The sequence below is a fragment of the Solanum dulcamara genome, chromosome 6 (assembly GCF_947179165.1).
Source record: "Solanum dulcamara chromosome 6, daSolDulc1.2, whole genome shotgun sequence".
In the NCBI taxonomy this organism is placed as follows: Eukaryota; Viridiplantae; Streptophyta; class Magnoliopsida; order Solanales; family Solanaceae; genus Solanum; species Solanum dulcamara.
This window is the reverse complement of record NC_077242.1, coordinates 64,088,464-64,107,591: the sequence shown is the minus strand read 5'-3', so window position 1 is coordinate 64,107,591 and position 19,128 is coordinate 64,088,464. Positions and strand designations below refer to the sequence as shown.

The window sequence follows — 19,128 nt, the reverse complement described above, 5'->3', positions numbered from 1 at the left end:
TTTATTAAATTTTTCTTGTAGTATTCTAGTAGTAGTTATTGTGAAATTTATATTGAAAAATGGAAGTTGAATAAACTTGGTTGAAGTTGGAAAAGTGAAATGGATTGTAGGGAATTATGTTCTTTTTTAGTATGATTTCATAATATTATGGAAATAAAATGGTTAAAATGTGGAGTGTTGTTATTGATTATGAACTTGAAACAAGAAAGTGCATTATATTAGCTTTATTGCATATATGGAGATTTTGGATGAAATATGGAATTGGTAAGTATTGTATAGATTAAATTGGAATGTTCTTGGCCTATATTGAATGGTCTTAGAATGATATGTATAAACATAAAGTATGGATATTGACTTGAAAGTGCAAAGTTAGATTGGAAGTTGTTGCACTATTTGAAAAGGAAATCAATTTATGTTATGGTGCGTTGTAAATGGATTGTTGATGTTATTGGTGTTGTTGTTGGTATGTTTGTTGATATTGTGGCCGAGTTGAAATCTCGGGGATGTTGAATTTATAGGGGAGGTGCTGCCCAAATTTTTGTAGGCAAGTGAAGGTTTAAAAATTGAACTCTTAAAGGTTCATAACTTACATTTGATAATTGTGACCATTTGTAGATTTTGGAGAAAATGGGATTTGAGTTTGAGTGAGCGGAAGAAGCGGATAAGGTATGTAAAGCTTTACCTTTCCTTCCCTTGGCATGTCTTAGGTGTAATAGGTTTGGATACGAGCCTCGGGGATGACTCTACCCTTCGGAATCTACACCTAAAGTTGTCCCTTTTTCATTCAATAGAAGTGAATTAAATATTTATGAATAGTTGGAAAAATTGCCTAAACCTCTAGAACTTGTACAAATAGAACCCGACTATCTTAACACTGTCAAAAGTAATGTCATGTAGCTTAACGCACATAATTTGTGTGCACCACCTCATTCGACCGAGGTGGGCCACTATTTCCGAACTTTTCTTTGTTATTTCATTTGACTTATGTTGAGTAGAATTCAAAATATTAAACGACTATTATTTTAATTAGTCCATTAAGCTCCATAATATATTTTAAAATATGAAGACGATTTCAGAAAGATTATTTTGACATAGACTAACGTGACATCAGAAAGACATGTGCTATGATTATTGTTCAATTTTGTTTATATGATTTGTCATCAAAATTATGCTATTGAGTCTCTGTAAATGTTTTGTATTTCATATTACATTTAGTTTTTCACTACTTCGCTCGTGCATATTATTATGATATCGTTCGCCGGAACTCGGGCCGGCTTTGTAATCGTGCGCCCTATAATACACTCGACAGTATGATGTGTTACGGGTCCCGAGACCTCGCCATAGGGTCGGGTACCATCTATGGTGTCATGATGTGATATGGCATATGATATGTTCTGATGATATGGATATGACATGTTGTGATGATATGATGTGTTTGAGATTTGTACGGGGATTTGGAACCTTCCGGAGTATGATGTGATGTGGTACCAGCGTCGAGGTGGTGACCACGTTCCTGAGCCTTATGCATGATTTTTATTTGCATTATGTACATATGTTTTCAGTATAGATTTTGATGTCCTAGTTTGGTATGGGCTCCTTGCACCTTTCCGTTTAGTTACTGTTTATATTCTTTATACTGGTGCTTTGCATATTCAGTACACATTTTGTACTGACCCCCTTTGTTCGGGGGCTGCATTTCATGCCCGTAGGTACAGACATTCGTGACCTGTCAGCGTAGGTACCCACCTTCTGCTACTACAGAGTGCTCCTTTGACTTGGAGCCGCACTTCGGTATATGACTTACCTATGTACATACTCTTGTATATCTGACCATTTGGGTACGGCGGGGCTCTGTCCCGTCATATACTTCCGTTATGTTCAGTAAAGATCTGTAGACATAGGTGTGGGTCATGGATCGTGTATGTTCGTTCGTTTATGACTTGTATCTTAATGCGGTCCCTTTTGTTATAACGGCCAAAATGGCCCATATGTTTGTATATATGCACGTATCCGGTGACGCGCCTTTCGTCGCCCTTTTTTGGTTTGATATGTTACTTTCTGCACGCGCGACTCGTTAACGTAATGATCACCTACTGTTCTGATTAGAACAAATATTAAATTGAATTATTCTGTAGTATGACGATTTGGTATGTGAGTTCGTTTGGGTATCCAAATAGGATGCTAATCACGGCCCACGAGGCTGGGTCGTGACAAGAGCCCACTAGCTTCATAATTTTTTTTCTCCTTCATAATGTCTCCACACATCACAAGAGTTAAGTGCTTGTCACACTTGTTCAAGAGTGATAGGCGCCTCGCTACATCATTGAATTCTCAATATCACGATATTTTGAAGCCAATGAAAATAGCAAAGCACATGCAAGTGTCTCCTCATCCTTCTTAATTCCGACAATCTGTAAGTCTATCACAAGTTTATTGAATGCATCTAGATGGTCTTGCAACAAAGTACCTGACTCCATCTTAAATGTGTGAAGACGCCGTTGTAACAACATTCTTATTGTAACCGATCGGTCCTGGTAAAGCCCTTTCAGCCTATCCCACAATTGTTTTGCCGTCTCCTCGGTACTTGTACTCACTTCATATAGCACGTTAGGTGCAAGGGACAGTTGGATTACACTCAAAGATCTCCTCCTATCTTCGTCTTATCGAAAATCGATGTGGTATCGGGGTACTTTATGTCAATAGCATAGATTAAACCTTCCCTCCGCAGTAACAGTATTATCTGAATTTTCCAGATATTGAAGTTGTTGCGCCCACTAAATTTATCAATTCAAACTTCATGGAACTCACTTTTACTTGTTCTTCCTCTTCTACTACAAAGTATTCGAAAATACAAGAAATCAAAGTAATTCTTTTCTAATGTGGAAGTTCAAATTGTTTTGCAACCACAGAGCATACTCAAACAGAATCTTGGCTCCGATACCAATTGTTAGCGTAAACGTAAAAATATAAAGAACAAGAAAGAACAATAACATTTAACATGGTTCGGATCAGAATGATCCTACGTCCATCAAAAAACAACTGTCTTTATATTAACAAAAAAATGAAAGAGATTCCAAATACATTTAAGAGAATTGCTTTAAAGTAGTGAATAAAAGTGATAAATATAATGATTAGGTGGAAGTTTACAAATCTTTTCCTTCAAATCTTTCCGCTCTTCACGGATTTGTACAAAAAATAATAAAGATTCATCAAACTATATATATAAAATCGTATTAATAGAAAATAATTACACTAACATTCTTGAGTTTGTTCTTCATTCCAACATATTTGTCTTCTGAATCCATAGCATTCTCTGTTGATGTCGTATCATTCCTTTCATGTTGGTGATGGGATGATTCAGGAAAGAGATTCTGATCCATATCATTCTGCTCGTAGTCCGTTTGGACTATGTTTACAAATTTAAGATTTCATTAAAAACATTTCATATTAAAAGGACCAAAAAAATAGTAAATGCGTATTTAGAACAAATAACATAATATCATAAGAATCTCATAATTACCTGATTGTCATATCTTCTGAACATCGTCTTCTTTAGTTAATCATAGAATACCAAATTCTTTAATCTCTTCCAGTTAAATATACGCGATGTGCAGATTACAATCAAAGGGTCAACCTTCAAATAACAATCGTAAAATCATATCAGCAAAGCCAAATAAAATTCACCATATGTGAATGATGTTGGAATTTATTTTTTCAATTTGTGATTGCACGTGACTAGAAATGTGCGGAAACGTTCATTCTCCCATAGGTAGTTTATATACTCTTCAATCTCCACTAAATCAAAATGCAATTTGTTTTATTTGAATCTAAAGCTAGTAAGAACATATTGATGAAGTATAACACTGCTATCTTCAGCAGATCTTCAGGCTTTATGAAATCTTTCTCATGAAATGCTTTGAACAATTTTGATTTTTTTTAATTTTGCTGTTTTCAGAAAACTACAATTTAATTAGCCTGTTTGAAATCACTGGATCTAATATAAAATCACTATCCAAATCACATTTTAGATAAGTTATAGTTGTAAATTCTCTTATCCCAAAATGGATTTCGTAACCATTTAAAGTGACAATGAACATATCATCCCTATCATTTGAAGGTTGCGTATTAACTGTGGTTGCACCTTAATGAATGGTATGTCCTGCAAGAAACCAAATAAAGAATCTACAAACTATTGAAACTGCTCATCATGGAGGCGTTTCTTCATATCGCCAAAAACATACATATTCATATAGAAACACAAATGGGTATATTTTTCTTTTTCCAAAATACAATTGGTATGAAAACTTAAATTGTTAAGTCATTGGTATACAAGTGTGTGTGTGTGTAGAAATAAGATTTTCATATCAAATTCATACAAAAAAAAAAAATATATATATATATATATATATATAAATCGTGTATATAATGTATAGAAAGAAGGGACACATCCCAAATTCATATTTAAAAAAACACAAGAAATACAGTAGTGTATACGCAGAAACAAGAAATACATCTCAAAATTCATATCAAATTTATATCAAGTTCATACCAAAAATAAATAATTGGTATGAAAATTTTAACTGTTAAATCATTGATACAAAACAGCGTGTATACACTGGAACAAGATTTTCATATCAAATTCATACCAAAAAAAATATAGATTGTGTATATTAATGTATAAAAATAAGAAATACATCTCAAATTCATATCAAAAATAAATACAATTGGTATATAACAGTATGTGTGTATACACAAATAAGGGATACATCGCAAAAATTATATCAAATTCATATCAAAAATAAACATAGATCGTGGATAATGCATAGAAACAAGGGAGACATCTCAAATTCACATCAAATTTATATCAAATTCGTATAAAAAAAACACAATTGATATGAAAACTTAAATTATTAAGTGTATATATACAGAAACAAGGGACACATCTCAAATTCAGATCAACAAAAAACACAAATTGCAAACTTCATATCAAATTATATTAAAAATAAACACAAATTGTATTATAATGTGCATGCAACTGGATTTCAATGATTTATAAAGTGATGTTAAGGCGTTGATGTACTCTGTTTTAATACCTATTTTCTACCTTATAAGAGAAAAATAATATTGCCACAATTCAAATTCATAGAAAAAAAGTTGACCACAAGTGTGTATATAATGTGTATGTAACTGAACTTTAATGGTTCAATAAATAATATAAACAAACTCATCTTGTGTATACAGTGAGTATATAACTAGAATTTTAAAGTACAACTAATATGGATACAAAATTGTAATCTTCATGTCAAATTTATTTTAATTTATAATAAATAGTTTGTGTATATAATTTGTATGTAAATGGACTTTAGTTGTTCACACAAACTCCACTTTGATATTAATCAGTCTATAACTTTATTTCCGTGGTACAACAAATAAGGAAAAAAATCATACCAAATTTCTGTTATCTCCTCTATTAAGGTTAGTAAACCAAAAATATTAAATATGAAAAATAAAACAGTATTTGAGTCCACAAAATTCACTCTGTGCCCTTAAAAATTTAATCCCCTCACTGTACCCAAAGTTATGGATTATTTTCTCTCAGGATAAAACGGATAGAACATTAAAGAAGTAGCGGTACCTTAAACTTCGATAATATCAACGAACCCAGAAAAATAGCAACGTAATCACACAAAGACACAACTTTATTTGTAAAAAAATATATGCAAAAGGGAAAAAAAAATTCAATGTCGAAAATTGAGAGTAGGCCTCTATATTTATAGCTAACAATGGGTTAGAATTCAAAATAGGCACAGCGAAGGAAGTGTTGTTCAGAAAAAGAAAATCAAATAATGAGATTAATAAATAAATTTTGTCTAAAAATTTATCAATCAATCACATCATTTGTCGTAGCCGTAGCCGTAGCCATAGTCGAGCGAGCGACAATAACGGCGCGAGGGGCACCCTCTACTTAATCCTCTATGAGTTAAAGAAAGTATTTTTTAATATAAAGACAAGACTTTTCCTTTCTTCTATCAATAAGGGAGAAATGACTTTTCATTTTCCCTACACTGCATTCACAGTACATGCAAAACATATTCAAAGCAATATATAATTAAAAATTGATTTCTATAAAAACCTTCACAACAAATTTCACGTTTTTGGACATGAATTTTTTGTTGCACTAGATCTTTTATTATGACTTGTGAAATCTCGCCCTTTATTTTTTTGATTTTACTTTATTGTACAAAATCGGAGTCAGATCTTAATATTTACTCAAAGGAGAGGCTATCATCTTACCCTTCCTTTTTTGGCCATTTTGATTTGTTGAATTTATTTCAATTGTAACATTATCACACTCACCAACTTTCTTTTTTCGATTTGCCCATTTAAATATTTATTTTGATATTTTTCCCTCTAACTAAAGTAGTGAAAATTTTCTTCACCGGTGTTTTACTCTTCTTCAATGTTGTTTGATTCTTTTTCACTAGAGTTATTCTTCATCAGTGTTTGAATTAGTATCTCAAAACTTGATGGCTCTATCGACCCATGCTTTGTTCTTCAACTAATCTAGGGCTCTTTGCAGAAAGTAAGCACAAATTTTAATTTTTTAGACATAAAGTCAAAATCTAACAAAAAAAAACACATAAAATCTAATAAAATAGGAGCTGTGACTTAGTAGTTAGTTAGAAAGTTGTTATCTTGTTGTAACTAGGGGGTTAGTTGTAACTAATTAGTAGTTAGAAGATTAGTAAAATATCAAGGACATGTATATATAAAGTGTATTGTGTATTGTGAAGGCTTTAGAACTAATACAACATTTTTCTAATATTCTCCCAAAATGGCAGAATACCTCTAGGGCTAACTTCTCTCTTCTTTCTTCTTCCTCTGTACCAGATACTGCTTTCTTCATGGTATCAGAGCAATAGGCCATAGATATGGTCTAGATCGAGTTGCTTGAAGATCGAAGCTGTCGAAATCGGTGAAGAGGATCAATGGCGGAGGATCTGGACAACGAGCTACCGGAGAAGCTGAGTCATAATCATCAACTGTATCTGAGTGCATCAGACACTTTCGGAGTGGTGTTGATTTCTATTCAGTTAACGGGATCTGAAAATTATTTGGTTTGGAGTCGTTCTATGCGAATCGCCATACTTGGACGCAACAAGCTGGGATTCATCAATGGAACATGTAAGAAGGCTAATTTTGGTACGAATTTGATAAATCTGTGGGAGCGATGCAACACCATAGTTTTGTCATGGATAATGAATTGCGTGTCAAAAGTGTTGCTAAGTGGAATTGTGTATTCTTCTGATACAAGTTCTGTGTGGAATGATCTGAAAGAGCGTTTTGATAAGGTTGATGGATCGAGGATCTTTCAGTTGCACAGAGAAATTGCAACCACAACTCAAGGTACGAGCGGCATTTTTGAGTATTTTACGAAGCTGCGTTTACTATGGGCTGAGTTTGATAGCTTAGCCCTCTTTCCTGGATGCAATTGCGAGAAATCACGCGATTTCAAAGAGTTCATGAAGAGACAGAAATTGCTACAGTTTTTAATGGGACTAAATGAGTCATATGAACAATCTCGAGGTCAAATTTTGATGTTGGTTCCACTCCCATCCATTAACCAAGCCTACTCTACGATGATTGAATGAGAAAGTCAAAGAGTTATGGTCAATGTGACTGGATCATCCATGAATGGAGAAATAACAGCTCTCATGACAAGTCGAGGAGGAAATTTCAGTAGATTCAAAAAGAATATAGATGTGCAATGTGATTATTGCAAGATGAAAGGTCATCTAAAAATGAATTGCTACAAATTGCATGGTTATCCTCCAGATTACAAATTCAAAAGGAAACCAAATGGTGTCAATCCTATTCACACACGTGAGGGAGATCCTAGAAACAATGGCAACCAGGTAAGAAGAGAAGAACCTAGAGGAAGAGTGTATAATGTGAAGGAAGAATCTTCTAAATTCCCTAAAGGAATCAGAGGCAAAACACTTGATATTGAAGTTTACAGAGGAGCGGCTCTACCTCATGATTCTCAGGGCAATTGCAATCAATTAATGAGATTATTAGAGGACCCTTATCGCTACAATCGATTGATGCAATTTTTGGACAAGGAACAGCAAGGGGAAACATCTTCAGCAAGCATGGGCAAGTTATCAAATGCAGAATCTCCTAACATGGAAGGTAACATTCTTGCATCCAATGTGACTGTAAATGAGGAATCAGGTCCTGTTTCAACATGTTGTGTAAAAGACAAAAGGGAGGAATGGATAGTAGACAGTGGAGCTACGAATCATATGACATCTAATAAAGAGTTGTTACAAGAAGAGCATACTGTTATTACTGATAAACAGGTGTATCTACCTAATGGTGAGGTAGTAAATGTAACTCATACTGGAAATTGCGAAATAATTGATGGCCACACTATAAGCAATGTGCTGTATATACCTGACTTTAAATATAATCTATTATCAATCGCCAAGATTACCAGGGAGTTGTGCTGTTCAGCCAATTTTTTTCCTGAATTTTGCATATTCCAGGACCTCTCAAGTGGGAAGGTGTTGGAGATTGGTAGAGAGAAGGAAGGTCTTTATTTGTTGAAGCACAGAATAAAAGGATCACAAGACAAGCAGCAGCTACTCAGAGGATTGATTGCTACAAAAAATGCAGTAGATATTATGTTGTGGCACAGACGAATGGGTCATGCTTCTGTTGGTGCAATGCAGAAGCTCCTGGATATTGATCATGGTGATTGCAAACAAGCTTTAGACAAGTGTGAATTGTGTCCTCTTGCTAAACACACTAGAATGGCTTTTCTTGTTAGTGAAACTAAATCTTCTACTGTTTTTGATTTGTTGCATTTGGATGTATGGGTCCTTTTCATGTTCAGATTGTTGATGGTTATAGATTGTTTTTTACTATTGTTGATGATCATTCACGTATGACCTGGATATATTTGCTCAAACTTAAAAGTGATGTTGTAGTAGTCCTTCGAAACTTTATCCAACTGATCCAAACTCAATTCAATAAGACCATTAAGGTGTTCAGGTCAGACAATGGATCTGAGTTTGTCAATTCAGAATGTGTGCAGTTGTTTCTGGCCAATGGTATAGTGCATCAAAGAAGTTGTGTCTACACCCCTCAACAGAATGGAGTAGTTGAGCAAAAGCATAGATACATTTTGGAGTTGGCCAGAGCAATCAGATTTCAAGGGGCCTTTCCTTTGAAGTTTTGGGGGCACTGTGTATTAGGGGTTGTTTACATGATGAACAGATTACCCTCAGTTGCCTGGGCAAAACACCCTTTGAGGTATTTCATGGTCACAGATGCTCTCTTAATCATCTCAGAACTTTAGGCTGCTTATGTTATGCCAAGAAGCTGCCTTCAGGTGATAAATTTGATTCAAGAGCTGTGCCTGCAGTACACATGGGATACTCTTCTGTCACTAAAGGTTATGTGTTGTACAGCCTGGTGACTCACTCTTTTTTCTTATCCAGAGATATGCTTTTCAAAGAAGACATTTTTCCTTTTAGGACCAAGACACACACTGGTCCAATCTTTCTAACTACTTCTACAGATCCCTTCATATCTGAGCCCCCTGCTAATTTCCCTGATGAGGTAGTTCCTGATCCCGTCTCTTTAAATAATTCTCCTGCTAATGGAGTTCCTGTTAGTGCAGTTCCTGCTGCTCATGTCCTTCCTGATCCTGTACCTCCCATTGATGTACCAACTGTTAGAACTTCTTCCAGACAAAGAAAACAGCCCACTTGGATGACAGATTATGTTTCCAACAGTGTTGCAGCATCCACTCCATATCCCCTTTCTCATGTGCTGAGTCATGCCAACCTCTCCCCTTCTTACCAGCAGTACCTAACTGCTTTCTCTTGCATTACAGAACCAAAATCATATCATGAAGCTTGCTCAGATCCACATTGGATCCAAGCTATGAAAGAAGAAATTCAGGCTCTTGAAGATAATCATACTTGGCAGTTAGTTCCATTAACCCCAGGTAAACATCCTATTGGTTGCAGATGGGTTTACAAAGTAAAATTCAGAGTTGATGGTCACATTGAAAGATATAAGGCAAGATTAGTTGCAAGAGGCTATAATCAAAGGGAGGGCCTTGACTACTTGGATACTTTTTCTCCTGTGTGAAAATTGTCACAGTGAGGAGTGTGCTCTCTATAGCTGTTGCTTCTGCCTGGCACATTCATCAAATGGATGTGTATAATGCCTTTTTACAGGGTGATTTGCATGATGAGGTGTACATGACTTTACCTGAGGGATATTCTAGCCGGGGGGGGGGGGGGGGGGGTCACAAGGCTTAGTATGTAGGCTAGTTAAATCCCTATATGGTCTTAAACAAGCTAGTAGACAATGGAATGTGAAACTTACCGATGCCTTGTTTACCTTTGGTTTTCTCCAAAGTGGCATAGATCATTCATTGTTTATCAAGAGAAAGCATGGAAAGATTGTAGTGATTCTAGTATATGTTGATGATATGCTGATAGCTGGGAATGACTTGGTACTAATTGAGCAAACCAAGAAAGAACTGCATGCTAAGTTCAAGATCAAAGATCTTGGAACTCTGAAGTACTTTCTGGGAATTGAATTCCGCAGATCAGTGAAGGGAATATTGATGAACCAAAGAAAGTATGCTTTGGAAATGATTGAAGAAGTGGGTCTAACTGGAGCCAAACCATCGTGGACACCACTGGATACCAATGTTAAATTGACAACCATAGAAATGGATGAGGCAACAGGAGCAACAAATGATACAATATTGGAGGACATAAGACCATATCAGAGATTAATTGGAAGATTACTATACTTGACATTAACTAGGCCAGATATTTGTTTTGCTGTTCAAACCTTAAGTCAATTTTTGCCGAAGCCAAAAAGTTCTCATATGGATGCAGCATTGAAAATAGTAAGATACATAAAAAGGAATCCAGTCATGGGAATATTGATGAGTAGCAGAAATGAGAACAAGTTGACAAGGTACTATGATGCTGATTGGGCATCATGCCCAAATACTAGAAAATCAGTCACAGGTTTCTTGATCAAACATGGTGAATCCTTGATTTCTTGGAAGTCAAAGAAGCAAACAACCATCTCAAGAAGCTCAGAGTCAGAGTACAGAAGCATGGCCTCCACTGTTTCTGAAATAATGTGGATTGCTGGATTGTATAAAGAATTGGGTGAAGAATTGGAGATGTCAATGGAGCTTTTTTGTGACAGTAAAGCTGCACTACAGATAGCAGCAAATCCAGTATATCATGAGAGAACAAAACACATAGAAATAGATTGTCATTTCATTAAAGAGAAGATTTAAAAGGGATTGATTAAGCCTCTGTTCTTAGGTACACATGAGCAACAGGCAGATATAATGACAAAAGAGCTATACAGATCACAGCATGAATACCTTGTTTCCAAGCTGGGGATACTAGATATTTTTGTACCTGTCAGCTTGAGGGGGAGTGATAAAATAGGAGCTGTGACTTAGTAGTTAGTTAGAAAGTTGTTATCTTGTTGTAACTAGGGGGTTAGTTGTAACTAATTAGTAGTTAGAAGATTAGTAAAATATCAAGGACATGTATATATAAAGTGTATTGTGTATTGTGAAGGCTCTAGAACTAATACAACATTTTTCTAATATTCTCCCAAAATGGCAGAATACCTCTAGGGCTAACTTCTCTCTACTTTCTTCTTCCTCTGTACCAGATACTGCTTTCTTCAAAATCACTTGAAAAAGACGAGAACAATGGTTGGAATGTAGTTGAATGGTGGACGAAAAAGGATTTTCTTTGAAATATGAAAAGAGGTTATGGAAAAGAAAATGATGTGGAGAGAGAGATTCCGATTGATTCAGACTTAATGGAGAGACGTGCATAAAATGTAATCAAATCTCTAGATTGTAATAATAGATTTGATCAAAAAAAACGCACGCCCCTATCTCTTCTCTTACATTTTAATTAATGTTGATGATTAATAAAATTAAATTAAATATGATATAATTAAAAAGAAATTTGTTAAGACTTGTAATTAAACTTTTATTAGTAGTAATTATAAAATAGTACATTTTAAAATTGTAATATAGATTCTTAAATAAATATATCAGGTGATTTTTCCTTTAGTAACCTATACATTATATTTATTTATTTCTTAATGAACTTGATTTTTATTGAAGTAACACTTATTTCAAGACGGAGAGAATATTTTTCATATTTTTTCCTCCTCGTGCTTTCCCTTCTCAATTCTCATCCACTCCTCTTTTTTAACATTTTAGACATCAAGCAAAGAAGTCAAACAGATTGAACAACATTCTGTATAGTACCAAAAACAGAACATCTGGAAGTTGGAGTCTGCATTACAATATTGAACAATAGGATGTCTCAAAATAACTTATACAGAACAACAATTAATTTCAATATGAAATAACTAACTTAAATTAGATTAAAACAGACAAAAGGAAAAAGTAATGAAACAAAAATTCATGTCAAACACTCAGCTGGAAAGAGAGCTTTCTTTCAGTCAGCTATTTGCACAGTAATAAGGTATCAACAAAAATAATTGCTCAGACTGGTAACATAAAGGTGCATAACATCGATCGTTATAGCTAAAAAAAAATTATCGTTCTGCAACTCTGTGCAACTACACAACCACTTATCAATAACTAGTTTTTGAACACGTGCTTTTCACGATTCTTTGCATTTGTATACCCACGTTAAACAATACAATATAAAATTGTGATAAGTGTAGATTCAAAATATTGGACTAGCGTTTTAGTTGCTTTGTTATCAACTGAGTCGTTTTTAATATTGATATCCCTCTTGAAAGTAAATTATACAACTGCCTATGAAGCAATCATATATAAAAATTAAAACTCCATACAAGAGAATCAGATGGTTTGACGACGATTAAGTATAAATCTATTGACAAGATCACCTCAATAAAATGAAAACAAAACAACTTTCAACATCTATGTGCAAGAATTACTAAAACTATAGGTTGCAAAGCTAACCTGGTGACCATCCAAAAAAATGAGGAAAAAAAAATCAATAATTTTTTTGAAGGAACAATGCAGACGTTTTACTCTAACAGAAATAGAAGTTTTCATACATATTGCCTCCATTCGGATTTATTTGTCAAATATTTCCTAATTTGATTTCTACTTTGACTTGTCATTTTTGACAAATCAAGGAAGTATAATTTTTTTTTCTTTCTATTATACCCTCAAAGTTTTCATATATTTGGCTAGTCCATTTCTTATACGAAAAGGCTTATGACTCTATAAATATAAGTTCATTCCTTCTAACATGACAGCATTCACAATGTAGTCCTAAGGGTTTTGAGAGTTTTGTGTAGGAGAGAGAGAGTAAAAACACCAAGAGAGTTATACACCAAGATAAATATTGTAGTCTTGAGTGTCCTCTTTAGTGAGTTATTCCTTTTACAAGAGAGAAGTGTTAATTGTTGTTTTCTCCTTGTATTTGAGAGCGGTGTACTCCATATAATAATAGTAAAAATCTTTCTACCCCGTGGTTTCTCCCCTCTATTTGTTTGAAGGTTTCCACGTAAAATTCTCGTGTCCAATTTATTTTTATTATTTATCATCATATCAAACTTTAGTTGTGGTGCTTCCTACCCCCAACAGTGGTATCAGAGCCCTCGGTTATTCTGTCTGTTTCGGCAAAAAGTACTATTCACGTGAATAGTAAATTTCAGTAACGATACAGTTTGTCACGATTGTTCGCAAAAAAATTCAAAAACGGTCTAGAAGGGTGTGAAGCAAATCACAATGTCGAATACAACAAAATTTGACGTTGAGAAATTCAATGGGACTAATTTCTCATTGTGGAAAAGGAAAATAAAGGGGACTGAACGTGCGGAGCTTCTACTTCAAAGTCTGCCTGACTCATATGATCAACTCATCATCAACCTGACGAACAATACAGACAATCTAGTTTTCGATGAAATTGCAGTCGCTGTCTTAGAAGAAGAAAATCGGCGCAAAAATAAGAAAGACAGACAAGCAAATTCGCAGCAAGCTGAAGCTTTGATGATGGTGAGAGAAAGACCAACGGAACGTGGCCCCAGTGGGAGTCACAATCATGGTAGATCTCAATCAAAAAGTAAGAAGAAGATCAAGTGTTTGAGGACAGATAATGGAAGAGAATACACTGGTGATGAATTTGATAACTTCTGTAAACAAGAAGGTATTAAAAGGCAGTTCACGGTGACATATACTCCACAACAAAATGGAGTAGCAGAGCGGATGAACAGAACCTTATTGGAACGAACAAGAGCTATGTTGGCAACTGCAGGGTTGGAAAAACAATTCTGGGCAGAAGCAGTCAAAATTGTCTGTTATGTGATCAATCGGTCACCATCAACCGCAATTGATCTGAAAACGCCAATGGAGATGTGGACAGGAAAACCAGCTGATTATTCTCGCTTACATATATTCGAAAGTCCTGCTTATGTTATGTACAACACCCAAGAAAAATCAAAGGTGGATCCAAAATCTAGGAAATGCATTTTCTTAGGGTATACTGATGGAGTCAAGGGGTATCGCTTGTGGGATCCTACTGCCCGCAAGGTGGTAATCAGCAGGGATGTTGTGTTTGTTGAAAACAAAATACAAGCAAAAAAAGGTAGCACTTCAAAAGAAAAATCAAAGACTACTATAGTTGAAGTTGAAGAAATAAAAGAAGTTTCAGTTTCTTATGAAGCAGCACCAGAGCACGAAGAACAAGAGCAAGCTGAGAATAAAACTCCACAAGTTCGACGGTCAACTAGGGAAAGAAGAGAACCAGCTTGGGACTCAGATTATTCTATGGAGAGCAATGTTGCATACTATCTATTAACAGAAGATGGAGAGCCTTCAACCTTTCACGAGGCTATGAAAGGCCAAGAATCATCTCTGTGGATGGCAGCAATGCAAGAAGAAATTGAAGTTCTTCATAAAAATAAAACATGAGATCTTGTTCAATTACTACAAGAAAGGAAGGCCATTAAAAACAAATGGGTGTACAAGATCAAACGAAATAGTAATGATCAAGTGGAGAAGTATCGTGCAAGATTGGTGGTAAAAGGATTCGCTCAGAAAAAAGGTATAGACTTCAATGAGATATTTTCTCCAGTGGTTCGACTCACAACAATTTGAGTGGTCCTGGCGATGTGTGCTACATTTGACTTGTACTTGGAGCAGTTAGATATCAAAACTGTATTTCTTCATGGAGAGCTTGAAGAAGAAATTTACTTGCTCCAACCAGAAGGTTTTGAAGAACAGGGAAAAGAGAACTTGGTTTGCAGATTGAACAAATTTCTATATGGTCTCAAACAAGCGCCGAGATGTTGGTATAAGAGATTTGATTCCTTCATTATAAGCCTTGGATACAACAGACATAGTTCAGATCCTTGTGTTTATTACAAGAGATTTAGTGATGAAGATTTTGTTATTTTGCTGTTGTATGTTGATGACATGTTGGTAGCAGGCCCCAACAAAGATCGTCTTACAAATTTAAAGGCACAGTTGGCTAGGGAGTTTGAAATGAAGGACTTGGGACCAGCAAACAAGATTCTAGGGATGCAAATTCACCGAGACAGAAATAATAGGAAGATTTGGCCTTCTCAAAAGAACTACTTGAAGAAAATCTTGAGACGCTTCAAGATGCAAGACTGTAAGTCAATTTCTACCCCACTTCCTATTAATTTCAAGTTATCCTCAAGTATGAGTCCTAGCAATGAAGCAGAGAGGATGGAGATGTCTCAAGTACGGTATGCATCAGCAGTGGGAAGTTTAATGTTCGACATGGTATGTACAAAACCTGACATTGCACAAGCAGTAGGAGTGGTTAGTCGATACATGGCTAATCCTGGTAGAGAGCATTGGAATACTGTTAAGAGGATCCTGAGATATATCAAGGGTACCTCAGATGTTGCAATGTGTTATGGAGGATCAGACTTTACTGTTAAAGGTTATGTTGATTCAGATTATGCAGGTGATCTTGATAAAAGTAAGTCCACCACAGGTTGTGTTTACTCTTGCTGGAGGAGCTGTAAGCTGGATTTCAAAACTGCAATCTATCGTGGCTACATCTACGACGGAAGCAGAATATGTAGCAGCTACACAAACTAGCAAAGAGGCAATATGGATGCAAATGTTACTGGAGGAGCTCGGGCACAAATAAGAGAAGATTGCTCTGTTTTGTGGCAGTCAGAGCGTTTTGCATCTTGCAAAGAATCCGACATTTCATTCAACGACAAAGCACATACGAGTTCAACATCACTTTGTCCGTGAGAAGGTGGAAGAAGGCAGTGTGGATATTCAAAAAATTCACATTAATGACAACCTAGCAGATATGTTTACAAAGCCGATCAACAATAACAAGTTTAAATGGTGTCGATCTTCTATTGGCCTAGCAGAAACGTAACATTGCAGTAATTGGGTAGAAAGGATGGTATGAAGACTTAATTGATTCTCAATTAAATCTTCAAGTGGGAGAACGAAAGAAAAGTCAACAAAGGTTGCTAAGTAAAGTCAAATTCAAAGAAGGAAAAAGTAGACAGAAAAAGTAGGCAGAAAAAGGAAAAGGAAAGGAAAAGAATTTCCTGGTATAATTGGGTTTTCCTTTTCCTAAAAGGAAAACACAAAGTTTCCATATAATTGGCTAGTCCTTTTCTTATATGAAAAGACTTATGACTATAAATATAAGCTCATTCCTTCTAACATGACAGCATTCACAATGTAGTCCTTAGGGCTTTGAAAGTTTTGTGTAGGAGAGAGAGAGTAAAAACACAAAGAGAGTTATACACCAAGATAAATATTATAGTCTTGAGTGTCCTCTTTAGTGAGTTGTTCCTTTTACAAGAAAGAAGTGTTAATTATTGTTTTCTCCTTGAATTTGATAGCGGTATACTCCATATCATAATAGTAAAAATTCTTCTACCCCGTGATTTTTCTCCTCTATTTGTTTGAGGGTTTTCACGTAAAATTCTCGTGTCCAATTTATTTTCATTATTTATCATTATATCAAACTTTGGTTGTGGTGCTTCCTCCCCAAAACAAAGTTAAGGGGTAATGTAAATCTCCAAATATTGTCTTGGTACTCTACAAATGAATTGGCCATTGAAGGTTTTCAAGAAATTTTACTTTTTAAAAAAACACTAACTCAATACAAATAAATTGAGGGTATAATAGAGAGAAAAAAATTGTACTTTCTTGATTTGTCAAAAGTAACAAATAAAAGTAAATATCAAACTAGGAAAGATTTGACAAGTAAATCCAAACAGAGGGAATAATAGACTTGTTTGCTTTGTACCCATAAATGTTCTAAATATTACTTTACTCTATTATCAAAGAGTAAGAAAGAAAATTGTGTACTTGCAATCAAAATTATCAGTGTCTTTATTTGCTTTAAAGCTCACATTATTAATAACATTATCATGGTTATTACTTTACAATATTTGTTATGAAATATTTTTATATTTTTCTACATTGAAGTTGAAGAGATGTATATTTGTTTTCCGGTTGGTGTCTTCTGAGCTTTCCTTTCAAATTTTATTAATTGATCTAATTCTACATTTATTATCCAATCAATAGAATGAAGACCAATAAACTATTGCCTTTTCAGTTAAGTTATTGGACTACACAAAGAATTGATTTGAATTATTAAATAGCCATTAAAGAGGACATGCAAGACACTCAACAACCTTATCATAATTCTGTATACATGCTATGAATCTGTTCCTGCGTTACTAACCTTATTTATTGTGTTGTATAAAGATGATAAAAATATATTTCTTAACTAAAGAGAATTTTTTAATTTTTTTAAAGGTTTTGGTAATTCAACTTCTGAAAAATATATGATTTTCTGGTAAATATTGTTAAAAAGAAAGGAAAGCAAATCCAGTTTCCACACTTCTGAAAAGTTAGCATACTAGCTTACAAAGAAAACAATAAAAGCCAAGTTTACAGGATAGGGTATCACTTCAACAGGAACAAAAAAAACAGAATTTTAGGTCAAGTGTGACGAATTTCACTAAAGAGGATTGTAAATGCTCACCAAGCTTAGAGACGCTTTCTGAGGACATTTGAGGGACCAGATTCATCGTATTCGCCATCTGTGATACACATATGCACGGGACATAGATATTGGTGCTGAATCCATTGAGCTTAAAAGAGTTAACAAGAAGATGTTCATTGTTAGAACCAATTGTTTAGACTGAGACTGATTTAACTGATCAGTCAAATAAAAGCAAAGTGAAACTACCTTTTGTCCAAAAACTGCAGGAAGCAGAACTGATCTTCCTATACAGTTGTTGTACTTGATGTAGCTACCTCGATCTTTGCGCTGCTTGGAGCAAAACCAGTGATTTCCTTGCTCATATCCATTCTGTTTATGCCAGGAAATACAGTTGAACCACCATTGAGCACAATGTTTGCATATAAATATTTCCTAATATGGATTGAATTGTAGTTTTTTTCAAGACTTCCTATCGCTTCCATCCGAACAATGATGGCTGGAAGAGGACCTCAGGGCAACGGAACCTCTCAGCATCAATACTAATGATTTGTTCATTTCAGGAAGTTCATACCGTTCACAACTGATGATCTACTTTTTGCCTTCTCAATCTCAAAATCCAGTGCAACAAAAGCAATCATTTCCTTCATATGATATACCAAATATCGACGAAATAGTTAAATGCATAACCACTCTCCGAGAGTATCTTCCTGTAAGATCATGCTCTGCAAGATGTAACCTTGAGATAGCATGGGGAAGTGTATGTCCCTCATAGATAGGGACAGTACAGCTCACACCATCACCAGAAACGAGCACAATAGCTGAAAACAACATATGAAATTAATTAGTGACAGATTAAAATAGTAGAGAACCAGAATATGATGGTGTTCCGTCTTCTGCTTACCATTAGCATACAAAGAACCAACATTGCGGGATACGTGGCTAGATCTTTGAATGTATCAAACATAATTTGAATTATTTTCTCTCGTTTTGCATCATGGTTAAGTAGTGCCTCAGTCAGAAGAATGGGTTGTTCCTTGGGAGAACATTTATTTGATGTCTTAATATTTCAAATGGAACAAAATGATAA

The 19,128-nt window shown here is 34.9% G+C and overlaps 1 pseudogene; it reads right to left on the bottom strand.

The window, feature by feature from the left end:
• Window positions 1-3,119: 3,119 nt before the first annotated feature.
• LOC129892896 (actin-103-like) lies at window positions 3,120-18,966 on the bottom strand (annotated as a pseudogene).
• Between the last annotated feature and the right edge of the window lie 162 nt (window positions 18,967-19,128).